General features: G+C 48.2%; 1 long non-coding RNA gene across 1 annotated transcript in view; it reads right to left on the bottom strand.

Moving 5' to 3' along the window:
* The window catches only part of LOC146862104 (uncharacterized), a 41998-nt gene that overhangs the window by 13139 nt on the left and 4430 nt on the right, over positions 1-24429 (bottom strand). The window contains exon 2 of the long non-coding RNA XR_014978380.1: positions 18182-18230. This is a non-coding gene — a long non-coding RNA (uncharacterized LOC146862104). The remainder of the gene's footprint in view (positions 1-18181; positions 18231-24429) is intronic.

Below are 24429 nucleotides of genomic sequence, written 5' to 3'. Positions count from 1 at the left end.
AGCTCCTTTCCGGCTCCTGGTCATCCTCGACGTCTCCTGGTCCCTGTACCTGTAGAGTCAAGGTCTCCATCTTCACACCTGAAGCACCCAACATTGGTGGGCATTCGTCTACCGAGCCCCTGGTCCTGAGTGACCCAGACTCTGTCCCCTCTGCTTTCAGGTTCTTTTCAATAAGAATCCACCTGTGGGTTCCACCATAGACTTTTCTTCTTTCCAGCAGTGGCATTTCTTTGAAGACTCCCATTGAGAACGACAGCGGTTTCCAACGCCACTTCAGCCCTATGCACCCGGCTTCCCTGGGATAGGTAACTGTGGTACTTTAGTATCCACGGGTGGGGTGGCTCTCCAACCTTCTATGTTCCAAAGGGTTTCCTCGTAATCCACTGGGAAGGGTCCACAAACACTAAAACTGCAACCATGACTCTCCCATTGAATTATACGCAGCACGCTGTTGGTTCTTCCACTGCACTCGTTCTCCGTGGGGTCCCTACTTACTCACATTGGGTAGTGCCTTGGGGTCTCAGCAATTCTACATCCTCTAGACACTGTCTTGGCTTGAGGCATGGTTCTTACACCACTATTTTAGTATATGGTTTGGTCTCCCCCGGGAGCCCACTGTGTATTAGTGCTACTTAATGATTGTTTCTGTGTTACAGTAGTGTGTGCTTTGTGTTTATCTGTGTGTAGCAGATACTGTGAGGTACTTAAGGTGTGTTATAACAATAAATACATATTTGTATAACTACTGTGTGGTTCTCCTTTCGTTTAACCAATACATTAAGGTTGCATTCTGGTAAAACAATCTGCTTAACATTCCTTCAAGACTAAGCCTAAAGGCTGCTCTCCACAAATACCACTTTTATAGCTTTCTAAGTTTATCTTTGACCTCTTAAATCACCATAAGGGTTGTTTGGACTGGTGCAAGGACCCACTTTAACTAGTGGACATCATATACCAAGCCAACTTATCACAGGGAAGTAGACTTTTCTAGGCTCTTTATCCACTCTTGCTCAGTTTTCTGATGCTCTTCACTCTCATCACCTTTCCTTATCAGTTGCTTTGCCATAAAGCTTGCTCCTGGGACCCCTCCTGTTATCCCTTAACACCTTCTATCGCAGCAACATATGTATGCCAATGACACTAATTTTTCTTCTCTGTACCTTTCTTTCCATCTCTAATCCAAACCCCAAACTTTTGTTTGCATAACAGTAATAAGGCAGAGGATGGTCCTCAGCTCACTAATGTTGAGTTCTTCAAAATTGGAAACCCTTTATTTTCCTGTGCCAGCATCTCTCATTTCCCCCAGCTTTCCTTCTCACTCACTACAAGCACATTAACACACTCACCCAAGTCCAGAAGCCTAGAAGTACAAATCTATTCAAATATATGGCTAGACGTTATCACCTGTGTGTCTATGTTGCAGATATATGCCAATGCACCTCGTCCAAATGGTTGGGTCTATGATATATGTATATGTGATGAGCAGGCTGGAGTATTGTGAGAGGCTATTTTTGGCCTTGACCATATATGTATTGAACAATCTCATCACTTTTGTCACACAAACACTATTCAACCTGGCAGAGTATATGCCACCTCAGTTCAACACATTATGCCCCCAGCAACCGAAGACAACTTCGCCAGATGCATGTCTGCTGTGACAACCTGGACGAGATCCAACTGCCAGACAAAAGACTGAAGAGGTAACTTTCTGTAACAAGACATCTACATGGGGCACCACCTGGTGGCAAGCAGACCTTGACCCCACACTTGTTCCCACCGCTCACACTAGGAACCTAGGAAAAATACCCAATGACCAACTCAACAAGGCAGCCCAGATAAACACGGTGACCTCCAGCTGCATCCTAATCATGACAAAAGCTATGAAAAATCTTCAGGTGGCTACAGGAAAACTCTAGGAAAGCAGTAACACAAGTCCTGATAACCAGCAAACTCGATTACAGCAACACACTCTATGCTGGATGCACCAAATAACTCCTGAAGAGCTTCCAAGTTCACTGAATTCAAACTACTCACACACACTTACCAAGTATTACACAACACAGGCCTCGCATACACTTCTACCACACCACCAGACAACTCCGATCCACAGGATTCTTACTAGCACAGGTACACAAATACACAAGAACAGAACTGGCGGGCGCACTTTTTCTCACACAGCCCCCAAAGCCCAGAATTACCTGGCACAACACATCAGATTCTCTTTGTTCAATTGAAGAGTTCTGCAAGAAGCTGAAGACCTGGCTCTTCGAGTAACCTCTCTCTGGGGGCTCACAGCATACCTATCTGCAAGCACCTGGATACTCTCTTGGGTGATTAGGGTGTTATGCACAATAGACAAGGTCTCTGAAAGAGACCTTGCATTACCTCTGGATGGAGATGCCATTCGTGATCCGCTAGGCGTCTTTGGCTGAGTTTGTCTGCTCTGGTGCTCAGAGATCCCGCCAGGTGTTAAACCACCAGGGAAATGTCCTGACATTCCAGCTATTTCCAAAGACGCAGGGCCTCTTGACAATGGGTCCATGATTCCATCCCGCAACCCATCCTGCCCTGTTTGTTGCAGTACTACAAGGCAATGGTTTGCCTCGAACACCTTTACTAGCCTTCCCTTGATGAAGGGTGGAAAGGCTTTCAATGCCTGTCTGATCGCTTGGAGCTCCAACAGGTTCATGTTAAGTCTGGATTCCACATCTCGCAGATGGCCGCCCCTGCCCAGGAGTGACGCATCTGCCACTACTGTTAGATCTGCTTGGGTAAAGGAAAGGGGTCTGCCGCTGACCCCGTTGATTGATTGATTGATTGATTGATAACATAACAATTGGTTATCTACCAAAAACAAGAAACAGTACAAGGCGCTCAAGCTGGTTTGGAAGCCATATATGTCTCTGCCCCTGCATAACTCTCCTAACTGTTCAGAAGCCAATCATGATCTCTATAATAGGCAAACTTTCAGTTCCTTGTTACCTTCAGTGTTCAGATTTGCGTAAGGACTTGGACTTCTCTTTTCAACGCGCTGCCTTAGTGGTTCAGAGCCAACTATCATACTGCACTTTATTCACATATCTTCTGACTTCAGTGTCTAAATGATGTAAATTCTACAAGAATGTGTCACTAATGAACCAGTTACTTACCTTTGGTAACACCATATATGGTAGAGTCTCTATCTAACTGCAGATTCCTTACCTTAGAATTAGCCTCAGGCGTCAGACTGGATCCGAATTTTGTTTTTTTAGCAGTACCCCTGCTTGCTGGTAGGTGGCGTTGTTCGGCTATGCATGGCATCATTGGCGTCGTCCGTGCTGGACGTGACATGCATGGTGCCTATATAGGCGCCACACCAGTGCGCTGATGTCAGTTTCTTTTTGCATTTTTTCCCACCAGAAGAGCAGAGCCATGAAATTTACTGACCACTGGTGTGTGAAAACTAGGGTCTATTCACTGAGCAGAGAGGAAAAGAGGGTTGGTAAGAAATCTGCGGCTAAATAGAGCTTTTAGCAGCCAAGGCGTTACAGCAGGTAAGTAACTAGTTCATCTGATAGAGTTCTAGCTGCAGGTTCCTTACCTTAGAACAGATACCCAAGCAATTCCTCCCCGGAGGAGGGTCTGCGAAACAATATCACACTAAAAAGTCCTGCAGGACTGAGCTGGCAAAAAGATTGGTAAACGTGTGCAAGGATGGCAATGTTGCTGCCTGGCAGATGTCCAGGACCAGGACTCTGCGTGCTAACGCAGAGGTCATAGCCTTGCCTGTGGTGGAATGAGCATGTAAACCCCATGGGGTTCCTTCTTGGCCATTGCTTAGCAGATGTAGATACAGAGCATGATCCATTGAGAGGGGAGATGATCCTTTTCTGAAGTGCCTTCGCTTTCTAGGCTCAAACATTCCCCATGAATAGTTGGTTGTCCACCCAGAACTCTTTTGTGTGGTCAAGGTAGAACAACAACAGTCTTTTTGAGTCTAACTGGTGGAGTGCTCCTATTTCTTAGAGGGATGAGGTGGAGTGTAAAAGGGAGGCAGGGCGATGGGCTGGTCTACATGAAAGGGAGTCAATACCTTCAAAAGGAAGGAAGCTCTAGTGCGAAGGACCAGCTTGTCTGGAAAGATGTTGAGGTACAGTACTGGTTAGATCTTGAGGTTAGATGACAAAGCCTGGAGCTCACTGACCCTCCGGGCAGATGTTATTTCCATTAGAAAGGCCCTTTTGATAGTAAGGAGCCTGATAGGCCAGTTGTGTGATGGCTCCAAGGGAGCGCACATGATAAAAATTAGAACAAAATTTAGGTCCCACTGAGGCATGATGAAGAGTGAAGGTGAGAACAAGTGTTGGAGACCTTTCAGAAACCTATGTACAATAGGGCACTTGAAAAGGGATGATTGATCTTCCAACCTCAGAAATGCAGAGATGGCATAAAGAAAGCCTTTTAAGGTGTCCTCAGCCGAGCCCTGCTGGGCAAGTAAAAGAATAAACACAAGAACCTGAGAAAGGGGTGCAGAAAAGGGGTCAACCTCTTTTTTTGCAAACCATGCCACAAACTTGCCACAAAGGCAGGCATATACCATCTCAGTGGAGTGGTGCCTGGCTGCCAAGATGACATTACAGACTTTGGGCGTAAGGTCAAAAGCTGTTAACTGTTGCCGATCAATCTCCACGCATGAATGCAGGGCATTGACTGGTTCAGGTAGAGAACTCTCTTCTGCTGCTGCGACAGAAGTTCCTCCTGAATGGGCAACCTGGTCGGTGGACTCATGGCCATGCTCAACAGCTCAGTAAACTATATTCTCTAAGCCCAGTCAGAAACCACAAGGGTGACTTGAGGCCCGGTCGTTCCAGATCTTCTTGAGAACCCTGGGCAGGAGTGGTATAGGTGGAAAAACATCCAGGAGACCTGAGCTCCACCCGAGAAAAAAAGCGCTTCCAAGTGAAAGCCACCTTGGAAACTCAAGCACGCAGAACTGCTGACATTACGGGTTCTTGTTGGTGATGAACAGATTTAACCAAGGTTCTACCCACTGCTGAAAGAGACCTTGCATTACCTCTGGATGGAGATGCCATTCGTGATCCGCATGTGTCTTTGGCTGAGTTTGTCTGCTCTGGTGCTCAGAGATCCCGCCAGGTGTTAAACCACCAGGGAAATGTCCTGACATTCCAGCTATTTCCAAAGACGCGGGGCCTCTTGACAATGGGTCCATGATTCCATCCCGCAACCCACCCCGCCCTGTTTGTTGCAGTACTACAAGGCAATGGTTTGCCTCGAACACCTTTACTAGCCTTCCCTTGATGAAGGGTGGAAAGGCTTTCAATGCCTGTCTGATCGCTTGGAGCTCCAACAGGTTCATGTTAAGTCCGGATTCCACATCTCGCAGATGGCCGCCCCTGCCCAGGAGTGACGCATCTGCCACTACTGTTAGATCTGCTTGGGTAAAGGAAAGGGGTCTGCCGCTGACCCAATCGTGGTTCATTAACCACCACTGTAGATCTGTAGCAGGCCCTCCGAGATCTGGACCATGTCAGACAGAGTCCCTGCAGACCCTCCATATGCTAGCGGACATGTGTCAAAGCAGGAAGCAGTTTGCAATGAGGCCCAGTAGCCTCAGAGTTAGTTCACCGAAATCCAGGAGAGAAGCTGGAACATCAGTATCAAAGCATCGATATCTTGGACTCGCAATTTGGTGTAATAAGCCCAAAACTGCACTGTGTCCATAACAGCTCCAATGAAAGGGAGTGTCTGAGAAGAGGTCAAGTGTAACTTTGGCATGTTGATGGTGAACTCCTGCGAGTGCAGGAGGTTCGCAATTGTCTAGAGGTGGGGACGACTGCCTTGGACAAGCCTGCCTTCCACAGCCAATTATTGAGATTAGGGAAGACTGGTACCCCTAAACTCCACAGATGAGCTGCAACTACCGCCATCACCTTGTTGAACTCCCAAGGGGTACTAGTAAAGCCAAAGGGAATCACGGTGAACTGAAAATGCCCTTGGATGACCGTGAACCGTAGGTAACGTTGCTGGGCAGGCAGCACCGGGATGTGCAATTATGCATCCTACAAGTCCAACACTACTATCCAGTCTCCCGGGTCCAATGCAGACAGGACTTGAGCGAGTGTGAGCCTTTTCAATTTCTCCTTTTACAGGAAGAAATAGTGAGGGTGTGGGTCTAGGATAGGATGAAGGACTCCATCCTTCTTGGGCACCAGAACGTAGTGGGAATACCAACCATGACCTATGTCTGAACCAGCACCCTCCCTAAGGCTACCTTTAGCAAGAGAGACACCACTTCCTGGAAAACTAATGAGATGTGGTCCTCCGTCAGCCTCTGTCGCAAGTGGGTGCAATTAGTGGAGAGGTAGACATGAAGGGGAGGGAGTAGACCCATCGGACATCTAGAGAACGGAGCAGTTGGATTTTATTGACCTCCATTGGTGCAGGTGAACGCGTATCCTGCCTCCCACTGGATGCCCATGATGGTCGGAGGGCAAACTAGAGATGCTTGGGGGCTGTGGTTGCCAGGGGGTGTGGGGTGGACTGGCCCATCTCTCTGGCTGTCTGGCCCACAGGGTCTGTGGGTACCACGTCCTCAGCCACTCAGGGGCTGCAAAACGTGTGTGACTTGGTGGCTTGTGACGTGGCTGGAAGCCCCTTCTGTGGCCATAAAAGGAGTGAAAGGCAGACTGGGGTTGGCGAGGGGTCATGAAAAGGCCTAAGGACCTGGCCATGACTCTGCTGTCCTTGAAGTACTGTAGCGCGGAGTTCACCTTGTCTCCGAAGAGATGGGAGCAATCAAAGGGCATGTACATGAGTGAGGTCTGGACATCTCCCGAAGAGCAAGTGGTTCTCAACCAGGAGTCATGCCTAAGGGCCACCAACAATGAAACCGTTCTACCTAGTAAGTTGGTCGTATCCAGCCCACAGCATATGGCAGACTTAACTGCATCCCTCCCATCAGCAATAGCTTAGGAGAGTATGACTCGGGCCTCTTCTGAAACCATAGGCATCACTGGTGCAACAGAGTACCAGAGCGAGTGGGAGTATCGGTCCAAAAGATATGTGGAGTTCACTGACTGCTGTGCCATTCTGGTAAAAGAGAGCATCTTCACTCCCAAGTTATCCAGCCTCTTGAATTCCCTGTCCGGTGGAGTGGTATCGAATGTGCCAGGATTTAGCTTGGATGTGGAGGATTGGACCACCAAGCTCTCCGGGATGGAGTGTTGGGTGAGTAGGTTGGCGTCCCCTGGGGTGGGGCGATGGCAGCGGGCAATGATCCTATTCACAGGAGTCCCTTTGCAGGGCTTGGACCAGGCCCCGGTTGGGCCATCTGTGAGGGCTTCAATAAATGCGAATAGTGGTTTGGAAGGGGTGACTCCCGGCTGAAGCACCTCAGTCAAGACGTTTGTCTTGACAGCCACAGAGGGCAGCTGAAGGGCCAGGACCTCGGCTGCCTTCTTCACTACTGTAGGAGGCTGGCTCAGTATACAGTGTCCACCTATGGTGAGGCACTGTGCACTGTGTCCAGGCAACCCTTAGTGATAATGTTCAGGTCCTTCAAAACTAGAGCTATCAAGGGCTAGCTGTAGAGAGAAGCTAAGGCATTATTTAGGAGGGTTGTAAAGCAAGTGCATACACCACTATAGTCAGTCAGTAAGCTTTTCACACAAGAAATAACCACACCAGGTGAGTATAAATAATACTTGGTATTTATTAGCACACACCAGACACTAACCTGGTATATATTACCTACCTGGAAATATCAATTTCACACAAGAAATACTTCAGAAATAGGTCAATATCATGGAAAAACAACCAGGGGGCAACACCATATACTACAATAGTGGAATGTGAGGTAAGTACCAAAACTGGACTAGTACCCAAGGATGGAAGACCCCAGGGGTAACACAGAGCCACCTAAGATAAGTAGCCAGGAACCCCAAGGTGCTCGGGTGCAGAGTGGTTACACCGGGTCAAACGTTCATAGGATAACACAGGGTAAGTCGCATTTAGAATTCTACAGTTCTAGGACCTTTCCCGTTGGACCCCGAAGGAACCACTTGGTTCAAGGAAGGTTGGAGAGCCACCCCATCTGTGAATACCCCAGGAACCAGGATACCTACACCTGGGAGCCCAGGTGCACAGGGATGAAGGGGTGTCGGAACCACCCGTAGACGTCAATTGAGGGTCATGGAAGATTATCAGTTACAGCGTCTCGTGGACCAGGCCAGTTGAACAAGGACATGGAATTCAAAAGAGAAGGACCTGAAAGCAGAGGGCACAGAGTCCAAACCATTCGGAGGTGACCCGGAGGTACAGGAGCGCAATACCAGCACTGGTTGGAGGTTCTTGCTGTAGCACAGTGAGGTTGTAGCAGCAGCTGTGGGGCCCAGGCGATGATGCAGGAGAACAGGAGCTGCCCACAAGCTTTTCCATGCCGGCAAAAAAGCGCAGGAAGGTCAGTGGCTGGCAGGACCACCAACAAACCTTGGCATACGCAAACAAAATGCAAACAACGGTTCACAAGAGAAGATGCTGTGTGGTAGACCAGCAAGGTCTGTGGGACTAACCTGTAAGGGTAAGTCAGGTCTGGTGCTCTGCATGCAGGAGAGCTAGCAGGAATTGATGGAGCCCCCTCGAGGACCCTCGCAGCAGACTTGGGAGTCACAGGGAAGCCTCTACAGCACACTGGAGATGAAATTCCACGATGCAGAGGATGCAGGCAGGATGTCGTTCTTGGAGTTGTGCAGTGCTGGAGGCTGGGGCGTCTTGGAGCTTGAAGATCTTTTGTGAGGAAAGCCAACAAGCCTTGATAACAGCAAACAGATGCGGTGCACAGGAAGGTGGTTGATGTTGGCTGGAGAAGGATTACAGTCGCCCAAGTTGCAGGGAATACTGGTCAGTCCTCTAGAAAGCCAATAAAACACCACCTGTGTTGCAGAGCCAGGTGATGTGTGTGGGACAAAAGGATCAGCAAACCGGTCATCGATGTAGAGGTGCCTGCAGATGCAGGAAAGTGACTCCTTCACTCCAAGGGAGATTCCTTCTGGCTGGCTTAAAGAACAGCAGAGTTCCAGTGTCCACCAACAGAAGAGTCTTTTGACAGTCTTCAGATGACAGGCCGTTGGATCTTGAAGTTGTTGTGGGAATGAATCTAAGGACCCACCCTCAGGGGAGCCCTTAAGTAATCCTAGAAAGGGGAAGGACCTCTTCTCTGGTGACCCACCTATCAGAGGGGGTCAGGGATGATAGAGGAGCCCCTACCTGCATTCCTTTGTTGCCCCTGACCGGGGGGTGCCGAAAACCACCACCCCTACCATTCTCAGTGGCGCGGACGTGCCAACTCAATCACCTTTGCGCGCCAGTGTGCGCATTAATACCGGTCAGGGCTCTCGCAGTGCGGGAGTCCCTACCTGCATTCCTCTTTTGCCAGTGACCGGGGGGAGACGAAAACCACCACCCCCAGCATTCTAAGTGACGCGGATGCCGCCAATGCTGTCACCTGCGTGCGCCAGTGGGCGCATTAATACCGGCCAGGGCTCTCGCAGCGTGGGAGCCCTTACCTGCATTTCTCTGTTGCCCGTGACCGGGGGGAGCCGAAAACCACCACCCCCAGCATTCTAAGTGTCGCGGACGCCGCCAATGCCGTCCCCTTAGCACGCCAGGAGGTGCATTAATACTGGCCAGGGATCCCGCAGCGCAGGACGCGTGCGGGAGTGCCCCGGCCGCATCAGGGCGAAGCCCGGGCCAAGGGAGGACCCGTCTGCGCCCGTCAGCAGCAGGAGGCAGGGCCACCCCTCTTTGCTGCAAGATCTGGCTGTGACTGATGTCCATCCACCCCCTGTGCATCTGAGGATTCTTCTACAAAGGTACTGTTATTTGCAAATTGTGCTTGTCCCCCTGTTTGGTGACGTGTTTATGACTGAGAGTTTACTTAAGGCTTTTGAAACTGCATATCTTTTAACAAATCATTTGGTCATGGAGAAAAGGAAAAAAACGAGTTCTGCGTTAGCCAAATCACCTCCCAAATCATGGCAATCCATTATGAATTTTTTAACTGGAGCAATGGGAGCCATCGAAAAGCAAATACTAAGCGTGGAGGAAACAATAACCATATGCACTGAGAGTGGGGTGTAATCACTAAGTAAATGTAATCCGACACCTTTGGATTTGGAACCAAGCCCGGAATTACAATCCACTAGCCAAGATGACGTTAATAAAGATGAGTCAGGACAAACTTCTGCTAAGGCTACTTTGGTCACCTTAAGCTCTAGTCCTCCATCTAAGCGCTCCAAAACCATTAAACCTACTTTGGCAAAGACTAATATGACTTTGTGTGATGGGAAAGCGGAGCCATCAAAGAAGGTAACTGCCTTGAAAATGGGACAATGTTCAAAATCACCGAGAGAATTAAATAAGGGTTCACCTGTTGCACCATTAGAATCCCGGTCTTGTTCTTCATTAGTGGCATGCGTACACAAACTTTTAGATCTTATTAAAACCTCTATATGCAGCCTTACCGATCGCTTAAAAGCAGTAGAATGTGCTGTATTATCCTGTGTGGAAAGATTGGGTTCGGTAAATACATGTACTGGGACTGGAAGGGAAGAAACTATTATTCACACTACTGGTATACCTTGCACTACCCTAGTTCAGCAAACCGAGAAGGAGTCCCACGGAGTGACCCAGCAACCTCCCAAGCCACATCATGATATGTCAACCCAGTGACCCAGGTACAAGCTTTCCCGGCAACAGATATGAGGGGGGTCCTAATAAGAGGATTTCAATAATCCTCAAATCCAACACGTATGCGGGGGCAGAACTCCCAAACATTCTTCTTTTTCCAGGGACAGACTAGATCTGCCACCAGATGTTACTCCTTAAATGGACATTTTGGCTAACATTCCACCAACAGAGCCCCCCAGCACGAAACATGTGAGTCACTAAGAAATAAATCTCTCAACTGACTAAATTCTAAAATGGGGTTGTGGGGCACAATTTTTGCAGACATTAAGATGGCCGGACGGGTGGGCTGGGTCAGTAGAGATCCCAAAGTGTTGCAGGTGATTGTATAGTCCTCTCATTTAAATCACCAGGACTAGTTAATGATATACTGGGCATGTTCAGGTCTTTGAGTTTAAATGGAGAGCAAATTATGGTCCTCCCGCTTGTTTTTTTCTACAAACCCCCTATACAATGCTACAGTCAGCTGAATGTATTGACCCCACCTTGCCCCCCAACACAGGGCACACTGTACCACTTACCCCAAAAAGTGGGGGTAAACTATGCAAATACTCCTCTATTCTCTATACCTACTCCTAATAGCTTTGACACTCTCTCTAACCTTGCTGGGGTAGACTGTCTAAATGATAATTCACTAAAGGCCACCCTAACGCAAAAGTTAAGACCCGGCACCCCGTCCTCTGATATGAACTCGCAGTTGGATCTGAACTCTGAAGATCTAACAACTTTGGCACCATCTGTGCAGGTTAAAGAGCTATTGAGTGACAACACGCTCCCGGGCCATACTAGTATCACAGCAATTTCCTGGAATGTAGCAGGGTTGCGTAGCAAGCTCAATTTACCAGAGTGGCTAAACTTTATAAGTAATTTTTCTATTGTCTGTTTACAAGAAACCTGGGTTATCGATCCTTGTCATCTCAATGGCTTCAAAACGTACAACTTGCCAGCTATTCCATCCAGCCACGGTAGAAATAGGGGCAGTCTCTGTACTTATGTATCGAATAAACAATCTTCCTCTTCTGTAAAACGTAAGACCACTAATTCTTTTTATCAAATTATCAGCATCGATCTTTCTGGACTGCTTATGGCGTGTTTAGTACATTTTTATAATAATGCTTGCAGCTCTGATATACTGGGAATATTGTCCTCTCTTGAAAATGCACACACACAAGAGAATTGGGGGTCTAATACCAGACAGCACAAAAGATAAAGAAGAAGGAAATAGGTGTATGAAGCCAAACAGGCCCGGACGTCCTTAGAGCAGAGCGTGGATTACCATCAACCTTCCTCATTCACTGAGGTAGATGGTGAGAGCAGAGCTACTCTTTTAATCGTATCTATCATCTGGTATCCAACTTCGGCAGAGGTATGTCTCTTGATCATAGAGACTGCCTCGCTAGTTAGAAGCTCTATTGCTCACTCGGGCTGATGAATATAAAGCAACAAGACACGTGAAAAACTGTGGCATCCAAACAAAGTGGCCACCCACCCTGCTCGGTACTTCCTGGGACTCAGTAGCATAATTTCGAAGAACTAAGGTCCTGAAGAAAGCCGTGGGCAATATTCCCTGTTGGCTGAAACATGTCGACCCATATTTAGCAGCAACTAGTTGGTACTGCTTATAACTTTGATACACTTTTTTTAATCTAGGTGTGTGGAGTGAATTGAATTACATCTTACTCTCAACACAACCTTTTTTAGATTTCACTGTCCTTCTTGCACTGCACTTTCACTTTGATATATTGGCATAAATATAGCACTGATTGAGGCTATATTCATTGCATTAAAACTCTCTAATTTTTCAGGGACTCCTGTCTCTTGTAACAAACAAGTAAAACAACGGCCAATCCCTGTTTTACTTTATGTTGTTGACACCGTTCCTATGGCGCGCACTCCTTTAGCTCTGCAACGTCTTCTTGAGAGTTTCACCATATTGGGCTTCAAATCAATACGAGTAAGACATTTGTTATGAAAGTGGGCGGGGGGGAGCGAAGTGTTGCAACATTCACTTAGGGAATTAAATTCTACCCCAAACTCGAACGTTTTCTTACTTGGGGATTTTATTTGATAGTGAAGGTACATGGAAAAGTGCAATTGAATCTAGAAGATTGAAATTTTTAAGATCTATGTCGGCACTTCGCAATTTTGCCAGAAAACTGGGAAACATCCAACTAAAAGAAATGTTATCTATTTACTATGCAAAGTGTAGAACAATTGCAATGTACGGCTCGGATATCTGGGGACATGTGAACGTTGAATCGTTGCAGGCGGTGGAAAATGCCTTTTTTTTAAACCTTTTAACGCTTCCTTCCAGTTGTTCAAATCACTTATGTCACTCTGAACTGGGGACTAATTACCTAACAGACCTGGTGAGGATTCAACCACTTTTGCTATGGCACAAAATATGGACTTTGGAACATACGGACTTGAATCGTGCCACAGCTAAGGATTGCTGTGATTCTGAAATGGCCCTAAAGAGTCCTTGGTTAAAGTTTATCAAGAATTTCCTGATAGTTATGGGCCGTCCGGAATTTTATGAGCGACTAGAATCCTTGTTAAATACTTCAAGGAAAGGATTAAAAACATAGGGGCATATTCTCAAGGAGCTATCGCCGAGTTAACGGCACTTTATCACAGCCAAAGGTGCAATTCACAATTCACAAGCTGGTGCTAACAGCCCATAGCACCAGTTTACCTGTGTTAGCAGCCGCTAAACACATCGCCACAGATGACCCCGGCAACTATCGCTAATGAGATGCAGAGTAGGCATTCCCATGCCAAAAGCCGCGAAACACCACACCTCAACATTCTCAATGACCAGCCGGATCAACGAAAAGACCACGAAACATGCGATAAGGATTGTTAGCTGCAAGAAATTAACACCTGCTCTGACCTGGTGTAAAGTCGGACGGCAGCCTGCACCACAAAAGGGAGCCCAGCCCACAGTACACCTGAAGAACAACAGATGCCATGGAGCCACTGAACATGGGGCCGGAAACCCAAGAGGGCCACAACACCCACGCCACCAGCCCCATGACCCCCCCCTCCCCCGGACACCCACCGCCCTTCCCCCCCGGACCAAAACTTAGGCAGGGAAAACAACTTTTACAACGCGGTCAAAACACCGCTATACACTTACATCACTGTTTTTATAACGCAAGTCGTTACAACGAATTGCGCTGGATGGCGCTCTAAACTAAGAAATTTTGTGATTTACTATTCCAACACCTTCCCGACTGTTACGTAGGCTGGAGTTGGAATAGTAAATCACACTGGGCCCGATTCACAGAACTAACTTAAGACAAAATCCTAAACTTACTACCAAAGGCACTTACTCATTTTGGTATTCACAGAAGACACTTACTCACTTCGGTATTCACAGAAGTTAGGAGTCCTAACTTTAGGACTCCTAAATGCCTTCTGTGAATACTGAAAGTCTTAAAATTAGGATTTTTCTCAGTTTAGGAGTCCTAAAGTTAGGACTCCTAACTTTACTACTACTAAACTGAGAAAAATCCTAATTTTAAGGCTTTCGGTATTCATAGAAGGCATTTAGGAGTCCTAAAGTTAGGAGTCCTAACTTTACTACTCCTAAATTGTGAAAAATCCTAATTTTAAGACTTTCGGTATTCACAGAGGGCATTTAGGGGTCCTAAAGTTAGGAGTCCTAACTATACTACTACTAAACTGAGAAAAATCATAATTTTAAGACTTTCGGTATTTACACAAGGCATTTAGGAGTCCTAAAGTTATGACTCCTAACTTCTGTGAATACCGAAATGAGTAAGTGCCTTCTGTGAATACCAAAATGGTAGTAAGTTTAGGATTTTGTCTTAAGTTAGTTCTGTGAATCGGGCCCACAATTCCTAAGTCCATCGCCCTCCAGCGCAAGTCATTAGAATGACTTGCGTTGTAAAAGCAGCGATGTAATGTACCACGATCTAAATGATCACGTTGTATCATCATCCCTGAGGCTGCGCAGACAAAGATAGCGACCCTCCAAAAATGTACAAACCTCACAGAACCAACACCAGAGAATGTAATTGCCCACTACATGCTCAAAGGGACAACCCTCCTCCGCATCCTGACCACCATTGCCCACAGGCTGACGGTACCAACACAGCGGAAAAACCAACATCTCACCTCAGACAAAGCTGCTGGCTGTGCTGTACGTGTTGGTTTCTGGTACCCTCCAACCAACATCCGCCTGAGACGAAGGAGTCACACTGCCAGGCCAATCCAAGCCCCTCACAATGGTCATGGATGACATCATCAGCTTGGTATCCCACAGTCTATACTTCCCACTCACTGCACAGGAACAACCGGAGATCAAGCAAGACGTATACACCACAGCTGGCTTCCCGCACGTGTCAGGGGGCAATTGACTGCACACATGTCCTACTAGTGGGCCCTGGCAACACTGCACACAATAAGCGCAACAGAAAGCGCACGTATCCCACCAATGTGCAGGCAATAGTGGACCACTGGGGAATCTCCACCAATGCTGCCGCAAACCACCCAGGCAGTGTGCATTATTCCTACACCTTCCAACAGCCCATCATCAACCTGCGCCACCAGGATGGCACCTACGGAAATGAACTGCTCGTTGGCCAATACCAGATGCACACACCACACACCTCAACTCCACAATCATGCAACACACAACACAGGAAATGCACACGTCACAAGCTCACATACAACATGCACACCCACCAGACACGATAGCACAACTCACTGTGGGAACCTGGGCCAGCCATGTAAATTAGCCATCAACAGCATGGTACCTTGGCCACACAATAACAGAATGTCGGAAGAGGTGGGGACCAGGCATGTGTGAAGGAGGCAAGTGAGCGATTAATGAGACTGTACACAATACCAAGTGTGGCGTGGATGTGCTGGCCAGACTGCAGTATGCAGACCACACACATATCCATGCCGATACACACCGCTGGTGTTTGGAGTATAATGGACAGTGGGCGCAACAATGTCACCCCAGCCAGTGGGGAAGATTGCGGAAATGTACCTTGTTACGTTCTCCCCATAAGCGTGAGCGGAGTTGGCTGGCCCAGCGTATGCCAGGCCAGCGTAGGGGTATGAATAAAAGGCACGTAACTCTGGGCATGGTCCTCTTCCGGAATGCCCAACGTCTCTGACAGGGCGGTGCCTCTCACCCCCCCACGAGCCTGACACCGTGAGCAGTGTTGCCAGCGATCCTGTGCGCCAGCTGCACCTGGGACGCTGGTCCCCGAACCAGTCCTGCCCACCCCTGCACCCAGGCCTCAATGCCCACCTGCCGACACCGGCGTGTGTCAAAGAGGGCCCACCACGTGCCGGTGCAATCTCCAAGCCCGAGGCCTGCGACCTTGGCAGCCACCTCATACCATCACGGCCTCTGCAACACAGGCCCCCAGTACTCCTTTCTTGTTGACGTAATCCACCAGCATGCACAGCGGACAAGTAGGTCACACATTTGGAACTGAGTCTTGATTACACCATGGCAGAGCACATTATTTATGGCTGAGTGTATGTCACTATACACCCTTCAATGTGGTGCCACCAGGTCTTAGTAGCACATCACAACCGCAAGATTCTGTGGGCCCACGCGGACTACTGCTCTCGGCCTACGCTGCGCTCGAGTGGGTCACAGAATTGGAACTGGACATCGATTATTCAAAGTCAGAGTACATATCATTGCACGCAAGGAGAGGCGTAAGAGGATGACGCGTTGCATTTGGGAGGAAAAAAGGATCATCGTTACGGAGGTGATCGAACACTACCGACAACTGCCCCGGTGTTACTAACTCTGTGCATCACGAGCCTGCGACACGTGGTTGTGGCCCACTGCTGACCGCTGCCTCCAGCCTACACTGCGGTCCAGTAGGTCACAGAGTCTTGATTTGGCAATGCCGGAGTTCATATCAGTGTACCGGCATCATCGCAGACTGCATCCCCACTCAGCCCCGATGCCACTAAGTCTGTTCCCTGACATTCATGGACACTCTCTGGTTGTAAATTGGTGGTGTCTGAGTCTATGGACTAGGGGGTAGTTTCCATCCTCATGCAGCTGATACCGAATAGATGGTGGCAACGAGGCTGTCGCTTTCCACTCCTCCATTTGCTGCTTCCGGGTAGCTTCTGCCCTATGCATCATGCCCTGGAAGACACCTTCCACAGTCCCCCGCAACCCTCTGCCACTGTCAGAAATCACGGGAGGTTTCCTCCCTCTACCTCCACAGAGGCTACCATTTTCTCATTACAAACCCATTTGAGAGCAAGTAACCTTTTTAGTTGGAGCAATTGCTGGCATTGCAGAAATTCCAACATGGCTGCCAACATTCCGATTCTGCAACAGCATACCGCTGTTTAGCAGTCTAGTGTTTTTAGTATCAACTGCCTGAGGAATGTTCTTCAACATTCCTCGGTGCACTTCACTGAAGAATTTATGAGAAGAGCACCTGTTTTCAAGACGTCGTGGAAGATAGTCAGGGTAAAAGCGGCATCTCGGGGTTAGATTCGCCGGTCAACATACATTTCAAGAATCAGGTTAGCTTGTAAAATTATCTGTCAAATAAACAATCCTGAGAGGAATAATTCTGATTTAAATTTGACTATTTAAATGTTGTCAGCGATATTAAAATCGTACCAGTGTTAATATAGAATCTGTAGTTTCAAGAGCCACCAAGTGGGCTAGCAGCATTTCATTTCCAGTCTTCGTTGAGTCAGATGCGAGCGTTTCATTTTTCGAACGCTGCACTTGACAGGAGAAATTCTTGAGGTAGCGTTTGTAGATTAACCCGCAGTTAACCTCGAATGCAGGCATGAAGAGAAAGCCCAATGTCGAGTTGACAGAACGGGCTTGAATTCGAAAGACTTCGAACGCGTCAGACGGAGGCTTTCGTTGACGGCTTCCTCGAAGTAAAAATCAAACCGGTAATAATTTAATTCGAACGCGTGCACTTACTTCGTGCAGCGTATAACTTGTTAACCTCCCAGTTAATGCGCGATTTGGAGGGAGACAGGCTTGCGCAAACTAAAATAGTTATTGAAGGAAACGCGAGGCATAACAAACGGCAACGCACTTCATACAATTGCCGAGATAAAAGAGTGATTATCTAAACGCGTATTTTAGTAAATTGAAACGCGTACAACATAAATTTCTGCTAGAGTATGCAGGAGCATTAACCTGTTCAGAGCCTAATTATTATAACTAGAAGCTATAAAAAGGTTAAAAGCTTCATTCCTCTGGCCTGAAGAATAAATAAAGAGGCAGTTGAAATAGTGGAGAAGCAATACACCCAGGCTCTGCAGAATATAGCAGACTAAAGAATCAATCATCCTGCGACTTCCATACAAGGCTACACCAGTTCTCATCCTGTGAGTGGAAGGGAGAAAGACGTATAGAACCACATACACACAATAAAAGTAGGAATATACTCACCTTGATCTTTTCCCCCACTACAGTGCAGAATCAGGAGCAGAGAGAAAACCTGTAATAGAAAAAGAAAGGACAAGAGAACAGTGTGAAGACATCACTTAGTGTAGAATTACACACAAGAGAAGTAAGAAGAGTAGCAAGCCCCAAACGCCATCCTGGTAAGATAAGTTATCTATAGCTTTAAATACAGTAAGTTAAGTGAAAAGACAGTTAATGACTAACATAAATGTTTTAGCCAGAAGAAGAAGAACGATAGAAGACGAAGCAGATTTGGCAGAGTTTTGGAGCTGTCTCTTCTTTGTCCCAACCCCTTTCCCCCCTTGGAACTTACCGGCGATGGAATCCTAATACCTAGCGGGGAGTTCTGAGAGGGGCATTGGTACTTAGCATCATTCTGCTCCTGTGCAGTCTTACGCAAGTAGGAGATACAGCTCTGACAGCCACATTCACCTTCGACATAGTCGAGGACCTGCTCAGTCAGCATGGCCCTACCTCAGTGGACCGCAAGTCACCCTCTCGTGGCGGTGTGCCTGTGCCGGCTGCTGTGCCACCGGGGCCACTAACTCTGTACAGCTCAAGTCAGGGAGCCTGTCTGAATGAATATTGGATGACCTCTGTGACGGTGGTCTTGGGGTCATTGACGCCATGTGCATGTGGCCCTGAGCTGTCCGCTGCCTCCGGCCTGAACTGCGGACCACCAGGGCTCACACATTAAATTGAGTCCTGACCGGCTCGGATGTCGCATCACCGCAGGAGTCACACGCCACCATTGCCAGGGCCAACTCCAACCACCATCTGCCAGAGTCAAAACATACTGGCAGACTAACGGAGTTGCTCAGACCTGTCGTGGAGGGCATCATCTGCCTGATCCCCTGCTCAGCACTTCAGGTGCCACTGACTCAGTGCACCACAACTCATGGACAGTTACTGATTTTTTGTGCTGTGGAGAGGTTGCGCAGCAATGTCACCTCAGGCAGTGTGGAAGACCTGGGACGTTGATGAGGAAGTTGATGCAGGTCTAACACACCCCACTGCATCTGAATCAGGAATAACCTGAAGGGACACAATCCTGGACATTTTCTTCACATGAGTGTGCTCATCTCTAGTGCCCCAACCTCAGTGTGCTGCAACTCACGAACACTTCTGTTTGTATGTTGGGTGATCTCTGTACTTGCTCCAGCTCCACCCATGTTGCTCAGCAGTTGACTCTGTTATGCAGGTGTTTTCTGTTTCCATTGCACTGGTGTCCACTGTTCAAGTTGTTGCCAGCACCAAGAACTACGTGCGGGCTGGCTTATACTCACCCCACAAACATCCAGCACAGGTGTCACTGTACATGTGGCCCTGCCAATAAAGGGGCCGGGCGCAAGTGCCCATAGCCAGTTCAACATGATATCTGCGTGTGTCCCTGTGGTCTTGTTGTATGCATGAGGGTCCTGGGCCCTACGACATTACATTGTGCTGTGTACAGCGGAAGCAGACATGTCACCGCAGGCAGCGGGTTAGAGCTTGGACATGTAGCTTTGTCGTCACCCACTCAGTGGGTGGACTGGGCGTTGTACGCAGAGCCAACGTGGGTGTGTGTCTGATATGTGCGTGCCCCTGGGCGTGGTTCTGTACTGGGAATGTGCATATGCATGAGTCTCTATGGCAGTGTGGGTCTCATTTGTGGGGTGTAGGTGGTCCCTGAAGGGTAATAGACACCCACGTATGTGATCTAGTTTGCCTTCCATGGGTTCGGACCACACCCACACCTGTTCAGCCACCTCCTTTTGGCGTTTTGACACCTGGCATTGGGGTGCCATGTGTAGCTCGGTGAAGTGTTGAGAGCCCGCTGTGCTTGCGGGTGCTTCATGCTGTGTGGTCTGTTGCAGGGGCTGGGTTCTCCTCTAAGTAGCTTGGCTGCCCTGGTCCTGGTGGTGGTTGCGTGGGATGTCCATGGGCTGTTGTAGGGCGTCGGTGTCGAAGGTGTTTGGTCTTCTCCGGCATCACTGATGTGTGGTCTTCTGTGCTCTGCTGGAGGTGTTGTGTGTACCTCTACAATGTAAAGGGGAGATGCATATTGACATTGTGTTGACATGTATGTTGGCACATTGTTCTTGTTTACATGCAGACTGTATGACAATGTACATTGTGACTGTTTTGGAGGTGCAGGATTTAGATGCGGGACAGTGTACATTTGGATTACATGATGGATGTGAGGTTGTACGCGTACAATTCCATTTCACAGTTTCCAGCTCTGTCAGATGTAGTAGGCCTGTCTCTGCGCTTGTGCAGAGCCAGTTGTGTCCTCTTTCCTGCAGTGTTGGGGTTGCACATTGTACCACATTGTCGTCAATGTGGATGTGCTGTTATTGCTATATGTGTGTGCTGCAGTGTGCCATGGGGATGAGGGACATGATCCTGGGTCATTGTGGGTGTGCAGTGTGCTATACTTAATTGTGCATGTGTGCCGTTGTCCCCCTGTCCCCCCAGTCCCTGGTTGTTACTCACCCTGTTGTTGTTGTGTCAGGTCCTCCCGAGCTGTGTCCGCACTCCCGACTCCTTGCACCGTCTCCACACTGTTGACTGTGGCCTCCATTTCCTCCAGCTCCTCCTGTGGCGCAGGGCTCCCACCTTCTGTCGCCGTTGCTGCCTTCCTGTTGGCAGCGGCTTTGTGCCTGGTTTAGATTTTCACATCATTCTAGCGCGTCTTGGGCTCCTCCATTGGCCTCCTCGACACTCCGACTGCATTCCCGGTGGTCTAATTGTGGGTCACTTGATGGTTGTGTTCTGTCACGTCCGTGACGCTGATCTGGTTTTGCTGCGGACTGCACCCCGCCTTCCTCTCCCTCTTCTCCTTGGCGTTCCCCTAGCCCGTTGTTCCTTGCTCGTGGTCTGTGGGGCTTGTGGGGTTTGCGTCGGCCTCTGTGCTCGGTCAATGTGCATCCATGTTGCTACACACTTTGGATTGTTTCTGGTGTGTTGTTTTTGTAGCTTTTATTGTGCATTTTCCCGCCAGATGTGTGGGATTTACCTGCCGCTGTTTTTTGCAGCTTTTTGTATCGTGATTGGCCTCATCGCAGCTTTTTTTTGTGTTCGTGTTTTGCCTTTTTGCGGCGTGGTGTTGATTTTAATGCGGCCATTTGATGCATTATCTGGTGACTATTGCATGGTACCGCCGTGTTGTGAATACTTGGTTAACAAGGAGTAAATTCCCAGCGATAGACTGCGATGTTGAAGGATGCGTTCAGTTACTTTTGCAATGGTTATCACATGTTCTTGAGACTATCCCCCAGATTGCCTAAATCATCTGGAGGACTTGCATTTATGTGTGGAACTGGCCAAACCAACTGTGAAACATAACCAAATGGTCCTGACCCCCTTTTCTATGCAACCATACCTATTTAATGTTCTTAATGCTCAACATCGATTCGTTTGAACACATTTTAGACTAAATATTTTCCATTGCCTGATAAGTTTTCCAAACCCCAACGACTGGTCAAATGATTTACAATGCTGCCCATGTGACAATGTATCTAATCAATCAACCATGCACATTGCATTTTTCTGTACATTTTATATGGATTTGAGAAATTCTTTCATTGTACCTTTATTGAAATCACTAAATTTTAAACAATGTAGGCCGGCTGTTTTATACCTACAACTGCTTCCAAACCTTTACACGTGTGTGGTATTTGTAAGGTTCCTTAGGGCGACCCAAATAAGAAGAAAATCGATAATGGCAATATGTTGATTCATGAATTCCCGGCTACAAGGTGAACTGAATATTTGCCCCTTTGATGTTAATGTATTTTACCTGTTTGCATCTGTTTTTATGAAATGTTAATCTTATGTACTCTTGTGTGAATCGAATAAAGATAAATTGAAATTGAATTGATACTCAGCTGTCCTAGCCAGTCAGATGCTTCCAGGAGCCAAGATTTAATATGGTAGAAACAATTGGACAACTGGTGGAGCTCTGGGCACCTCCCTAGGGAGTAGCTGGACAGGGGGTGAACACTTCCCTGCCCTTTGTGTGGTTTCACGCCAGAGAAGAAGCCAAGGGCTCCTGAAATTGGCAAAACTAGTTTATGCATGGAGGGCACCAAATGTTCCCATCAATGAAGTCTGGTGGCACTCTGAAGCGCCCCCATCCTACCTAAGGCTAAAGGAGAGGTGGTCATATCTCTCCTTTGCAGGAAATTCTTTGTTAAGCTTCCTCTGCCCCATTGAAGATCAGCAAGGGGGAAGAACACTGTCTAGGGTCGGCAGCAGCATGGGATGGCAGGCAGACCCTGTAAGGCTACACAGATAGGTTTGGGGGGTCCTATAAGGAAGGTGCCTCCAGTGCATGGTGTCATGCAACTAACACTGGGCTCGGTGTAGTTGCATGATACCAAACATGACCAGGTTCGGGGCAGCTATTATGTAGTTGTACATCTCGACTTGCCAGTGTCCACTACATACCTTATAATGGCTGTTGCACAAAGCCCAAGGAATGTAGTTTGCAGTTTGTAGGAGTACCTCTGCTCTTGCAGGGGTACCCACACACGTTGAACCATGTACCCTGCCCTTGGACTGAAGGGCCTACCTAAGGGGTGACTTACAGGTTAAAAGGGCAGTGACCAGTATATAAGGGAAACCTTATAAGCAAAGTGAAAGGTGCAAGCACCATTTCAGGCAGATTTCAATGGCAGCGCTGCAGACACAGTATGTATGGGTTCCCTTGGGTGGCATAATACATGCAGCAGCCCATAGGAGACCCCTGGTGAACCAATGCCCTTGGTACTTCAGTACTATATATACAGGACCTATAATGGTACCCCAGTATGCCAATTGTGGGCTGCACAATGTACTTACCAGAGAATTTAGAGGAAAGAGCACTGCCACTGGGGTCCTGTTTGCAGGATTCCGGAGAACTACAGTCAAAACACACTGACACCAGGCAAAAAGTGGGGGTATTTATGTCAGAAAGATCCTACTTTTCTACAACCACCATAGCAAATGAGGCTTCCTCCTTCCTAGCCACAGTAGGAGAGACCAGGCCAGTATGTGGGAAAATGTCCAGACTACTGGCTTCCACCAGATCCTCACACCAGCTGGCCTCATAGGGGTCCAGTGGCTCCTCCCAAACTTCTCCAAGTCCTAGTCTGTAGGAATAGAGTCAGGCCTGGATGGAATGGCTCCAGTCAGCACTTGATTTGGATGTCACTCCTCTGGCTCTGTGTCGGAGTCGGGGGTAAGAAGGAGGCAGCGCCTCCGATGGGCACTGGCATTACCAGGGACGCTGGCAGTGGGGCTGGCACTCAGGAAGGTAGAGGTGGCTTGACCGGCATCAGTTCAGATCCTTCCATGGATCCAACGGGCCCGGATGGGCCCAGGGGGAGAACCTGCAGGCGGAAAACCAGTAGGGGATCTTCTCAAACTGGCTGGGCTAAAGAGCATGCCATCAGGGACAGGCCGCCCAAATATGAGGTGCGAGGCCTCATAAAACTCAATGAGTTTGGCGGGCCGCTCTGGCTCCAGGAAACTTGAGGAAGCTTGGAGGTGGCCCAGGCGCAGGCTCAACCACAGAGCCAGGCCTTGGATGCTGCAGTTCCCTCATCTCGTTGGATGACTTTGATGGGAGGGGTGAAGTCAAAGACCTCTTGAACTTCTTGTTCTTTTTGTGGGAATTACCCGAACGGCCACATAACTTCTACTGAGACAAAGATCGATGGCTCAGGGACCTTCCTCTTGACCGTGATCAAGACTGTTTCGGTGTAGTACATCGAGCAGCAAGAAGCTTGAGGGACCACTGTTTCAAGGCCTCGGGGTGCATGAAACAAGAAAAAAAGCAGGGTTTGGTGTTGTAGTTGTGCTCGCGACACCAGAGGGAGGCAAGGTGTGGATGAGTCACAGACATTTGCTTGTGACAGGCGCCACAGGGCTTAAAACCAGCCTTCCTCGTGGACAGCCCTGCCACACCTGGAGACAATCTCTTAAAGTAGCTTTGATAAAAGGTCGAAAAAGGTAAGTTCAAAAGTGACTGGGGGTAGCTCTTCTCTGGATCTGTGCTGACTGTCGCTGAAAGAAAAGAACTGACATTAGCGCGCTGGGGTGGCATCTATATAGGCACTGGGCACATCACTTTTTGGTGTGGATGACGCCTAAAACAGCATGTGGAGACGAGCAACGCCACCTATTGGCGCACAGGGGTACTGATCACGGAAAAAAAATCTGGGTCCAGTCTGACGACTGGAGATAATTCTAAGATAAGGAATTTGCAG

This window comes from Triturus cristatus, chromosome 2_2 (assembly GCF_964204655.1).
Source record: "Triturus cristatus chromosome 2_2, aTriCri1.1, whole genome shotgun sequence".
NCBI lineage: Eukaryota > Metazoa > Chordata > Amphibia > Caudata > Salamandridae > Triturus > Triturus cristatus.
The sequence above is the reverse complement of the archived record's forward strand: the minus strand, read 5'-3'. Positions and strand labels throughout refer to the sequence as shown.